Source organism: Octopus sinensis, linkage group LG2 (assembly GCF_006345805.1).
Source record: "Octopus sinensis linkage group LG2, ASM634580v1, whole genome shotgun sequence".
Classification (NCBI taxonomy): Eukaryota; Metazoa; Mollusca; class Cephalopoda; order Octopoda; family Octopodidae; genus Octopus; species Octopus sinensis.
This window is the reverse complement of record NC_042998.1, coordinates 103,979,221-103,992,630: the sequence shown is the minus strand read 5'-3', so window position 1 is coordinate 103,992,630 and position 13,410 is coordinate 103,979,221. Positions and strand designations below refer to the sequence as shown.

General features: G+C 37.0%; 1 long non-coding RNA gene across 1 annotated transcript; it reads left to right on the top strand.

Annotated features, from left to right (window-relative positions):
- The first annotated feature begins 3,422 nt into the window (after nucleotides 1-3,422).
- LOC118762308 lies at nucleotides 3,423-10,375 on the top strand. Its single transcript, XR_004998060.1, has 3 exons — nucleotides 3,423-3,432; nucleotides 10,227-10,305; nucleotides 10,361-10,375. It is a non-coding gene; the product is annotated as an uncharacterized LOC118762308 (long non-coding RNA).
- Nucleotides 10,376-13,410: the final 3,035 nt, after the last annotated feature.

The following is a 13,410-nucleotide window of genomic DNA, read 5'->3' as shown; positions in this document are numbered from 1 at the left end:
CTCTTTTGTGATTGTTGTCATTCTTGTTGGCTTATTGTTGATGTTCATTTCCATGTAATTGTTTTTCTTTTTTATATTTAGTCATTTGTCCTTTACAATTTTCCATCGAAACCACTAATGCATTTAGTTATGTTTTTCTAGCACACGACACAATTTCAAATGTTGAAAAAAGCAGAAACACACATAATGCTTTTATTTTTTGACTCCTAGCAAATGTGGAACTCTTGATAAATGACGTTTTACTGACTCTATTAATGTCTCACGGTGTTAGACATTTGCAGATTTCAAATCACAAATTTACTGGTCTGATATTTGAAGAGAAACATCTGTTTCGTGTTTATTACACACACGCACAAGCAAATATATATAACCATGTTCACAATGCATACACTAGCAGACGCAAAGATGCACAAACATACACACAGAAGTGTACTTGCACGTACACTTACACACATATACTCAAACACGCATACAAATTCTTGTACACGCATACGCACATACTCATACACAACCACAGATACGCACTACAACAAACATACGCACATATGCCTTGTTATAAATTTATGCATACACAAAGACCAAGCGCAAACAAGCAATCATAGACACATACACGCGCATAAGCACACAAAGAAACTCACACATGCAACATACACTCGCTTATACACATACACACACAAATGGAAGCACGCAAAAGCATATACATGTCCTTATATAGATATTCACTCACACACGCAAACACCCAAGAAAAAACACTCTCATAGACACACATACATGCACTTATATGTATATGTATACCATACGCTCATGTACACATACGCCAGCGCACATCCAAGGTTTTACACACGAGCGCATACATATATACACACGTGAACATAGATATAAGCAGTAATATATAAGCAGGCGCATACACAGAGACGTTAGAGCGTAAGATAGTCTTGAGTTTTTGCTCTTGCTCTCTAAATGCCTAAGTTTAATGCCGGTTGTGGTCACGTTTGCCTTTAATCATTTCGTAGTCTGTAAAGTACTAGCCAAGTACGGCTTACTTTTCCCATTTATTCTTTCTCACTCCCTCCCTTTTCTTGAAAAATATTGTCTGGCTTTAGATTTGTACGGCGATGAGCCTTACCAGATCTAAAAATGTACAAAATGCGCCCAATGTCACAACGACATCAAGAAGAAGGCTTAAGTGGCGGATGTCGTAACTCAAAGGAAGAAGGTTCAAAGAAAGACTTACAAGGGGCATGTGTTAAGGACACATGTGTAAAACTCTGCCATACACATCAAGGGAGAGAGAGAGAGAGAGGGAGAGAGAGAGAGAGAGAAGGAAAGAGAGAAAGAAAGAAAGAGTGTGTGTGTGTGTGTGTACTCTTTTACTCTTTTACTTGTTTCAGTCATTTGACTGCGGCCATGCTGGAGAACCGCCTTTAGTCGAGCAAATCGACCCCAGGATTTATTCTTTGGAAGCCTAGTACTTATTCTATCGGTCTCTTTTGCCGAACCGCTAAGCTACGGGTACGTAAACACAACACCATCGGTTGTCAAGCGATGTTGGGGGGAGGGAGAGTCAAACACAGACGCACAAACATATACACACATACATATATATACATATATACGACGGGCTTCTTTCAGTTTCCGTCTACCAAATCCACTCACACGGCTTTGGTCAGCCCGAGGCTATAGTAGAAGACACTTGCCTAAGGTGCCACGCAGTGGGTATGAACCCGGAACCATGTGGCTGGTAAGCAAACTACTTACCATGTGGGTGTATGTGAGAGAGTGCGAGAAAGTATGAGAGAAAGTTTGTAATTACTAGTCATAATAGTGGTGAAGGTGTTAAAATAATATTGGCAGATGTGACAATGATTGGGATTTTATTATTATCAGTCTTGTTATTGTATTAGAAGTATTGATCTTATTGTATTGATTATTTTTGTAAGGTTATATTTTTATAATCATATTACTCTCAAAGGGTTGATGCTTCTGAGGATTCGATTTCTCTGTAACATTTGATTCAGATACAGATATTGTTACTCACCATAATAGAGCCAATATTGGTGAGAAAAGCAGCGTCTATTACCTTTCACAGTTAGATATTTCAATAGCAGCGATGAACATCGTTTTGGCTTTCACATTATTCAGAGTGACGGTCTTTTTTTAATCTACGCAGGTGTCATTGAACATTGAACCACCTGCCCAATGTTTTCTATCTTTCACAATTTGTGGTAAATTATCATAAAGTGTCTTTTAGAGCTTTAGAGCGTTAGAGTTGGAAAAGCGAAGTGGTTAAAGGTCTTTCCGGACACGTGAATTAAATATTTTGAGAGAATTAGAATTCAGAGAGAACCCTTAAAATAAAATAAAAAAAAAAAAAAAGCAGACCGATTTCATTTCACGTTCTGAGTTCTAATAAGGATACTGTTTACGTCGCTCTTTCTTCTGAAATATGTAGCAATTAAGTATCGGTGTCAATAGAGATGACTATGCTCCACGGAAAAATAAGACTGTGTCCTTAATTAACAGGATTGTTAGAACATTGGGTTAGAAGAGATGCTTTGTGGTATTTCTTCTCGCTTTTTATTTTCTATGTTCAAATTTCGCCAAGGTCAAATTTGCTCCTTAAAATAAATGTCGAGTCTGATAAAATAAAATAGCATTTAAGTACTGGAGTCGATAGTAACGAGTGATCCTCTCAGAATTGTTAGACTTGTGCCCAAATAAAAACCCATTATTAAATATGTTAAAACTCATCATTGTAATTGCCCTCTAATAAAACCAACAGTGATGAGGCGCATTTGGCCTTCTGATATTGAATCATTTTCATTATCTGATGCTCTCTAAGGCGGCGAACTGGCAGAATTGCTAGCACGCCGGTCAAAATGCTTAGCGGTATTTCGTCTACTACTACGTTCTAAGTTCTAATTCCGCCGAGGTCGACTTTGCCTTTCATCATTTTGGGGTCGATAAAATAAGTACCAGTGAAACACTGATGTCAATTAAATCGACTGGTCCCCTCGCCAAAATTTCAGGCCTTGTAGAAAGGATTATCTGATGTCTCTACATCGAAATAGATGAAAATTTAGACGAAACCAGATAATCTGAAGAAAACTAACAAACAGAAATAAACTCAGCCTGCATCTAAGATTTAAATGTTCCTGAAGATATTTAGCATATAATAATCTCAGATACGTAGATATGAGAGGTATATCAGGAAACAATAATTTTTGCATGCGCATCTCTCTTCTCCACCTCTTTCTCTGTTACTCACTCTGTCGTTCTCTGTTTCACCAACCTCTAAATAAATTTCTCTCATACTTTTGCTTAATTTTCCCAGAATTCATGTAGTGATGCAGTCTCTCTTTCTCTTTTTTTTATCGCAACCTTTCTTCTTTTCTGTTGATTTATCTATTCATCCTCACCCCCTTTCACACTGTTTCTTATAATCTGTCTCATATATCCGATCTCTCGCCCTCTTTGTCTTATAACTTATCTACTCCGTCTCTTTCTCTAATTTATCTCTTTAACTCCATATTTAAATTATCTCATCACTCTCTTCTTTCTCTCTGTCCACACACACAAACACACACACACACACACACACACACAAACACACACACACACACACACACACACACATACACTCATACATACACACATACATTTCACTAGTCTCATAATTTATCAATCTACATGTCACCAATTTTTTGCTCGTTTCTCTATTATTCTACCTCTATACCACTCTCTTCACCTCTATCTTTCTTCATTACGTGCTCCTTGTCAAAACTTTTTACTTTTTCTCTCATCCATTCGAGAGTAAATCGTAAATGACAGCATACGGATATAAAACTTTAACCACTAAAAGTCAGAAGTGTTTTGATTCATTTATGTGTGTGTCATCATTTCCGCTCGTTGAACGTCCGCCATTAACAAGACGAAGATAAAAAACAAAGATGGAGACGAAAGAAAGAACACACAAAATGTTCACTCGCACGTACGCGCAACACAACACACACACACTCTCTCTCTCTCTCTCATACACACACACATGAACACATACACACATTCACACGCGTACACACACACGTGCCCCCCTCCACACAGAGACTTACACGCACATACAAACGCTGATAGAACAACAAATATTTATACACATAAGCATTGAAAAACACACACTATGCGGATACACACGCAGCCACACACGAATACATACATGCACACATACAAACACAAAGAACACAGCAAGCATAAATACAAGCATGCAACGACACACATACTCTCTCTCATACACACACTCTCTCACATACACACATACTCTCTAATATACACACTCTCTCTCTTTCTCTCTCTCACATACACATACTCTCTCACTCACAAATATACAAACAATAGGGTTACATCTAGAGTATACAAAGAAACGACACCGAGGAACGCGTTTAGATGCTGGGTCAGAATTTAAGACTGAAACTGCAACGGTTATTCGTTCTTCTCCCTCGCGACCATGTCTTCTGTACTTCTGGCAAGATTACCACCGCCACCGCCGCCGCCGCCACCACCACCACCACCACCACCGCCACCACCACCACTGCCCCTCTAATTCAAGTTATTGGGGTGGGGGATTTGTTAAGAGTGGTAGTAGTGTTGGTTGCGGAGGCAAGTGTGTTGGTCGTGGATTCAGGAAATATTTAAGCGATGTCGTTTTGCCTTAAAGTGAAAAAAACAAAAAAAGGCTGTCAGGTTTAAATGAACGGTTTTTGTGGCATTTAAATGGATTACGTTATGCAAATAGGCATGGGCACAGGTGTGGTTGTGTGCTAAGAAGCTTACTTCCCAACCACATGGTTCTGGGTTCAGTCCCACTGCGTGGCACCTTGGGCAAATGTCTTCTACTATAGTCCTGAGTCAGTGGCTTTTGTTTGACGGAAACTGAAAAAAAGCCCGCCGTATATATATATATATATATATATATATATATATATATGTTTGTATGTATGTATACATACATACATGCATACATACAGGTGTTGGACAAAATAATGGAAACACCTAGCCTTATAGCATCATAATTTTGAAATATCTATAAAAAACCACAAGAGCTTGTTTATTTTTATGTTTTTTGATTTATTATTATTGTTGCTTTATATGTTTTGCTAGAATTGCTGTTTCTTTTCAGATATCAATAGAAAAAGGTAATTAGAATTCATTAAAATAACATATCTATTGGACTTTCAAAGAGGTCAAATTGTTGGTGCTCGTAACGAAAACAGCCAAAATGTTTGGTGCACTAAGAAGTACTGTCTCGAACGTAATGTCAGCCTTTGAGAAAGAGGGAAAAACCTCCTCGTCGAAACAAAACTCCGGAAGAAAACCAAAACTTTCAGACAGGGACGGACAGATTCTTACGCGAATTGTTAGAAAAGATCACAAAAGTACAGCTCCCAAAATTACTGCAGAGCTTAATGACCACCTCGAGAACCTACTTTCCACAAAACTGTTCGGCGGGAGCTGCACAGAGCCGGATTTCATGGGAGCGCTGCAATCACCAAACCACCACTTTGAAAAACAAATGTTGCAAAGCGTTTAGAGTGGAGTAAAAACCTACAGAGCAGTGGAAGAATGTTAATTTCTCGGACGAGTCGTCTTTCACCTTATTTCCGACCACCGGCCGAGTATACGTGTAGAGACAGTCAAAAGAAGCATTTGACTCAGACTGTCTTCTTCCTACTGTAAAGCATGGAAGAGGTTCTGTGATGATCTGGGTGGCTATATCTTGGAAATCTGCCGACGCAATGGTTTCCCTTCATGGCAGAATTACTAGTCGATCACATTCATCCTATGGTTACGGAACTGTTTCCGGAGATAAACGCAACCTTTCAGGATGATAATGCACCAATTTACACAGCTAAAGTTGTTACTGAATGACACGAGAAACATTCTAGTGAAGTTGAACATTTTATCTGGCCACCACAGTCTCTAGATCTCAATATTATTGAACATTTATGGTACATTTCAGAAAAACAAGTAAGGAGTCGATATCCTCCACCATCATCACTACAAGAACTGGAGACTGTTTTAGCTGAAGAATGGACAAAAATTCCTTTGGAAACAATTCAAACTTTACATGAGTTCATACCTTGTAGAATTCAAATTGTAATTACTCCTGAAGGCAGTCCTACCCTATATTAAATTGAATTTGTTTGAAATTTTAAGGTGTTTCCATTATTTTTCCTCACAACCATTCCCTTTTTTTCTCTCCCTTTCTCTTGCTCCTCCTCCTCCCTCCCGCCGTTAACCTGCGACGAGAGCTCTGCTACTGTCTTTCTGGCCTGACTTCCTTGAAGTGTGGACGGCATTTTCTTTGCTCCTTCGCCGTCCTCAAAAATAGCATTCGTAATACTTCTTTTCGTTCGGCTTAACAGCCCTTCTTGTCTTGTTATTCTCCTTGTCCTGTCTTTTACTGTTTATATTTTGTACTGTCGTTACTGTCCTGTTTTTGTTACCATTTTTACCCCTCTGCAAAAAGATCTCAAATTTTATTTGATTTGCTTTTCGCAGGAAGGAAAGTTTCTATCGAAGATGCGTATCGCCTTCACCTTCGAAACGCAGAGTAGATGAAACCATGGTGACTGAAGAAGGGGAATTTTCCTTGTGTTATTTGTCCTGTACTCTATTTTTTTGTTGTTTAAGAAAAATGTCCAGTTCCTTGGTTTTGTGTTTATGTTTTCGTTTCTCATTGTGTTCGACGTTTTTGGGGTGTTCTGTACCCATATATGCGTGTATATATACATGTAGAGGTAGGTACGTACATATATGTATATATATATATGCATATGTTTTATTTATTAATATATATATATATATATATATATATATATATATATATGTCCTCATTGAAAGATCATAGCTAAATGCTCAGATATGATTTTCAAGGAGTCAAACGACTATTTATGTGCTCTGAAAGGCATTTTGTTGTGTTTATTTAAAAGTTCTGTAAAAAGTCAAGGAACTCTCAAATAGTACGTTCAAGCAGAAATGGGTGGGATGTGTGATATATTAATGAAAGCATTATCTATATTAATAGCTGCAGTAAATATATTAAATAAAGACGCAAACAAAAATATGAGGGCTATATCAGGCCTTACAACTTTAGGTAGTCCAAAATAATTTTGCTATGCAATAAAATAGGACCAACCGTACAATAAATACTCTATTTATAACCAACTAATAGTACAACACAAATATATAATCGATATCTGGTGTTATAATATATGCTGAATATCTCCACCAACACTCACACCACATATTCTACATAATTGCTATCTAATAATATAACTTGGACCGAACAAATTTTGTTCTATCCAACACCACCTGGAATTGGAATTGGAATTTTAACTGGGAACAAAACAGAGTACAACTAACTACTGGTGAATGTTTTTGTCAGGGGTTCCACAGGTTTTTGCCGAACATGAGTCTGCAAAACGTCGTTTCTATATAGAATATTCAAGTCGATCGTTTGAGCCGCAAGCTACCATTTGCTAGCAATAAAAAATGATAATTTGACAATCGTTTTATTTTAGACATTGTAATAAATGTCTTTGTTTGAAAATCTTCAATAAATGGCCTTATATATAGCCATAATCGCTACAGATGTGAATCTATAATAACAATTGTATGTAATTATTCATGTAAAAGTCAATCGCTATGGAGTAAAAGATAAGCCGACGATGATCTTACTGCACAATTCATTTGTCCATTTACATTCGTTTCTCTCTCCAATGCTTAGGTCACGCAGAAAGTTATTTACATCATACAATATCATTTCAAACACTTTCAGATGTGGGGACCGCACTGTTAATGCTTGCACAAACTTTCTAGGACGCATTCCAAAAGAACTTCCTACTGATTGATAATGAATTACTCACCAAGTTATCTTATAATCTCTGATCCACAGAAATTCAGTTTATTCACTCTTGGCTGTATTATATCATTACTCCAAAGGCTTCCGCGATTTTGAGATAGCTTCATGCAGCTCCTAGCTATTTAACGCAACCAACACAACTGTACTTCCTTCTCCTGTCATTATTTTGGTGACGTATCGAAGTAGATCCACTGTAATGAATTTTGTACCGAAACTTTCCACGCGCAGTCTGTCAGCCCTCTGAGTTTTCATTCTCGCCACATGTTATGCTTGCTTATGTGTGTATTCTGATGTTGACTAACCATCCTTCAGCTATGAGAGTATCAATCTCACTAGTTTTGGGAAACATCCCAAGGCCATATATTCTGCATTGTCATGTTGGTTAAGCTATTTGAAAATAAATCATAAGCCGGTCGTCATTTCAAATATCAGTTTTGTCTAAATTCTCATCCGTCGAGTGTGCTTCTAGCGATGAAATCTCAATGTGGTCTCTTGACTTGTTAGAAATATCTGCCAAATTTCTCTAAGCTCACACTTTCTTAACTCAGAAAAGAGCACATTGGATAACATGGTCGTGTGTTTCCTGCAAGTCGGGAAAAACTGTATAGCTATAGTTTGAATGACTTTTATCGTAGGTTAATTCAATTAGGACAGACCAGAAGATAAACAGCAACGATATTTTTAAAACATGTATTTCTTGAGCTTTCATATTGTCTGACTTTAGAAATGTCATGAAATATTTGCAATTGAAAGAAAGTAAACTTCATCTGTCACAATAGATTTATGACTACAGTAAACCAATATGTCCTTTCTCTTTCAGACGGCAGGGTGTAATTTGAAGGGGCTTTCACTGATATTTCTGCAGAAAAAAATATTAAAAGAATTCATTACATAGACAAACATGTCTTAGTTGGAAGCTTTCGATCATAGTTCTGCTATATCAAACCAAGGATAGATGAACAACAAGACAACAACCATAGCAAGGACAACAAAACATCAATAACAACAACAACAACGTAGCTTCATCTTCAATTGTTAGATAGATTTATGCCTTTTAATCGAATCAAATCTTTCCAGTATGAATGTTGACTTTTGCAGTTATTTGCCAGGAAAAATTCTGGAATATTTTCGATTTAGCACACAACAGATTTCTATTCAAATACCATATTTATCTCGACTGAATATAAGATGTTGAATTTAAGAAGGAAAAAAAAAACACAAAGAAAATTACAAAGAAAGATAATAAATAAAGTAAAAAAATAGATAAATCTAAGGATGTAAAATAAAGAAAGCGAATTAACAAATTGCTTAGATCAAATGGCAGGAACCATTTCCAGTGACATAAATATGCAATACTTATATTTATTTTGCTGTTTGAATTTAAAAAGAAATAAACACAGTGTTATGGTAGATCATTACATTGGAGGAAATATCGATCGCATTTAGATATATTGATTAATAATATTCTCTCTGGTATGAATATAGGACATCAAAATACGATGTTATCGTCGAAATTTGTTTAATAAGAACAACGTGTTGATATTGCACTAAAGGTTGTATGAATTATGTAATAAGTATTTCTGTGTCTTTCTTTAATATGGACGTTCTAGATACAAAATTGTCTGGAGCCGACAACGCAAAGGATGGCAAACAACAATAACAAAAACTACAACAAAAACAACAATAACAAAAGACAAAAAAACAAGGCAAAAAATAACATAAACTACAATAACAACAACAGCAACAAGAGTAATAATAACGAAATCATCAACAGCAATAACAATAACAACAATAAACAGCAAAAATAGCAGTAGTAGAGACAACAACTGCTATTGCATCAATAATAATAAGTACAGCAGCGACAGCAATACTACAAGCAACAAGAAAAGGAACAATAATGGCCACAGTAAAAAGTGCAATAAAAAATAGCAGAAGTGTCAACCACATGATCAATAGTAGCAACAACAAAAGTGAGAATAGTAGCAGTAGTAGTAACGACATCAACATCAAAGGGAAGCAAGATTGGTGAGAGAAAATTGTTGATCATCATTGCTACTGATATACCAATGATGATCAACATGATGATCTTGTTGAGGTCAAGAAATGTTAACATCGGCTCGAGCTGTTGGAATTGTAGCTTATTCTAGCAACCCCGGAGGGATGAAAAGCAAAGGTGATCACAGCCAGATTTGAAATGAGGACGGAAACAAATATTCTTTTCTACTCTACGCAACAGGTATTTAATTTTATCGACCTCGAAAGGATGAAAGGCAAAGTCGACCTCGGCGGAATTTGAAGCATTTTTCCGAAGTTGTAACAATTCTATCAATCTACAGCCCTTTTCAAAATAATAATAATAATAATAATAATAATAATAATAATAATAATTAGTAGTAGTAGTAGTAGTAGTAGTAGTAGTAGTAGTAGTAGTAGTAGTAGTAGTAGTAATAATAATAATAATAATAATGATAATAATAATAATAATAATATATATCAGGCCAACAGACCAGATATAGTTGTCAGAGATCATGAAGAAAAGAAATGCTTTCTAATTGATGTATCAATACCGGCAGATGACAACGTGTCTCTAAAAGAAATGGAGAAACTTTAAAAATACAAAAACCTGGAAATAGAGGTAACCAGAATGTGGAATCTAAAAACAGAAACAATTCCTATCATAGTAGGTGCATTAGGCATGATAAAAAAATATTCAGACAAATACATAACAAAAACACCAGGACTTACAAACACATATAACATACAGAAAATTGCACTACTAGGCACTGCACACATCCTACGCAGAACACTTTCCATACAATAACCATCAGAGCATCTCAACAAATCACAGCACATACCCAAGCACACAGAGCTGCGCTCGGTAGTGAAGTGAAAGCACGCTATAAAAATAAAACTACTGAATAATAATAATAATAATAATAATAATAATAATAATAATAATAATAATAATAATAATAATAATATAATAATAATAATAAGAAGAAGAAGAAGAAGAAGAAGAAGAAGAAGAAGAAGAAGAAGAAGAAGAACAACAACAACAACAACAACAATAATAATGTTAAGTTTTTGTCACAAGGGCAGCATGGGGTAGGGAATGAAGCCGGTTACATTGACCCCAGTGCGTAACTTGTACTTATTTAATCGACGCTGTGAGGATGAAAGGCAAAGTCGACCGCGACAGAATTTGAACTTAGAACGTAGCAGCAGACGAAATACCGCTTAACGATTCTTATTTCTTTATTGCCCACAAAGGGCTAAACATAGAGGGCTCAAACAAGGACAGACAAAGGTATTAAGTCGATTACGTTGACCCCAGTGCGTAACTGGTACTTAATTTATCGAACCCGAAAGGATGAAAGGTAAAATCGACCTCGGTGGAATTCGAAATTAGAAGGTAGCGGCAGACGAAATACCGCTAAGCATTTCGCCTAACGTGCTAACGATTCTGCCAGCTCGCTATCTTCCATGATAAGAGAAGGCCAGGAATTTCGCTGAGAATTAGGGTCGATTACATCGATACCAATGCTCACGAAAGGATGAAAGGTAAAGTCGGCCTAGGCGGAATTTGAACGTAAAGGCGGACGAAATGTCGCTAAGCATTTTGTCCGGCGTGCTAACGATTCTGCCAGCTCACAGCATTGCTACTACTACTACTACTACTACTACTACTGCTGCTGCTGCTGCTGCTGCTACTACTACTACTACTTGAAGTAATGCAATCAATTCATTGGCCATACCGGTAACTACATATAGCTTCGGTATCATTAAATGGAGTCTCACTGACATGAAAAATAGGGATGGAAAGATCCGTAAAATCTTTACATGGTACCGAATGTACCATCCAAAATCAGATGTAAGAAGGATGTGTCTCCCAAGAAAAATAGTTGGAAGTGGCCTGATACAGCTCGAACAATCCTTCAAGTCAGAAATAATATACCTTAACACGTTCCTTAATACAACAAGCGATGTGCCCTTGTGACCTGCACTGAAGCATGAGGGTTCCAAGCAAGTTTCACTCATGAAGCTTAGTCAGAAATATAAAAAGTCTCTTGGCCTAAAACTTAATAATAAAAATGACCAAAGACACCCAAATACTGACAGTCCTACCATTGCTTCTCCTGATTTAGAAATTAACAATCTGAAAGATCAAAAAGATCCAACTAGTGACAAATCTATCATTGATGCAAAAACATCAAACGAAATGCAAAGGTTCGTGTGAATAATATCGAAGACAACTGTCTGAAAGGGGAAACAGAAAGTTTTGTTATTGCAGCGCAAGGTCAGAGCTTACCTATCAGAAACTACTATGCAAACATCCTTAAAGATGAATCTGACACCTTGTGCAAAATTTGCGGAAAATTCACAGCGACAATTGATCATGCTGTTTCTGGCTCCCCAGTCCTCACTGAAAAGAAGTACCTCATAAGATATGACAGACTAGGGCAGTACATTCATAGGAATGCTTATACATGCTACAAAATTAAATCTTATGATAAGTGGTATAGGCACTATTCAGAAGATGTATAAATGGCGAGGGCGTCACCATACTCGCAATTTCCCAATGCAAACAAACAAAAATTGACTCCAATCGACCAGACATTGTGATCAAGGTCTACAACAGAGGAACTTGTCTGTTAATAAATATATCTCTCCCACAAGATCAAAAGAAGAAAGGAATACCAACATATTTCTCACTAAAATATTTGCAAATTGAAACCATAAAAATGTGGAAGCTTAGTACTACGATAATACAAGTAGCAATTGGCGTGTTGGGAATGATAAAGAAGGGAGCTGAGAAGTATATTAAGCAACTACCTGGTAACTCCAATCTCCGCGAACTACGGAGAATGAAAGGAGTACATCAATGATAATATTAATAATAATTATTATTATAATTTCAAATTTTGCCACAAGGGAAGCCATATTGGGGGAGGCATGAGTCGATCACATCGAATGCAGTGTTCAACTAGTACTTAATTTATCGACCCTGAATGGATGAAGGCAAAGTCGTCCGTAGTGGCAGACGAAATACCTATTCCTTTACTACCCACAATGGGCTAAACACAGGGAGGAAAATCAAGGACAGACAAACGGATTAAGTCGATTATATCGACACCAGTGCGTAACTGGTACTTATTTAATCGACCCCGAAATGCAAAGTCGACCTCGGCGGAATTTGAACTCAGAACGTAGCGGCAGACGAAATACCTATTTCTTTACTACCCACAAAGGGCTAACACAGAGGGGACAAACAAGGAGAGACAAACGGATTATGTCGATTACAGCGAACACAGTGCGTAACTGGTACTTAATTTATCGACCCCGAAAGGATGAATGGCAAAGTCGACCTCGGCGGTATTTGAACTCAGAACGTAGCGGCAGACGAGATACCTATTTCTTTACTACCCACAAGGGGTTACACACAGAAGCGACAAACAAGGACAGACAAACGGATTAAATCGATTATATCGACCCAG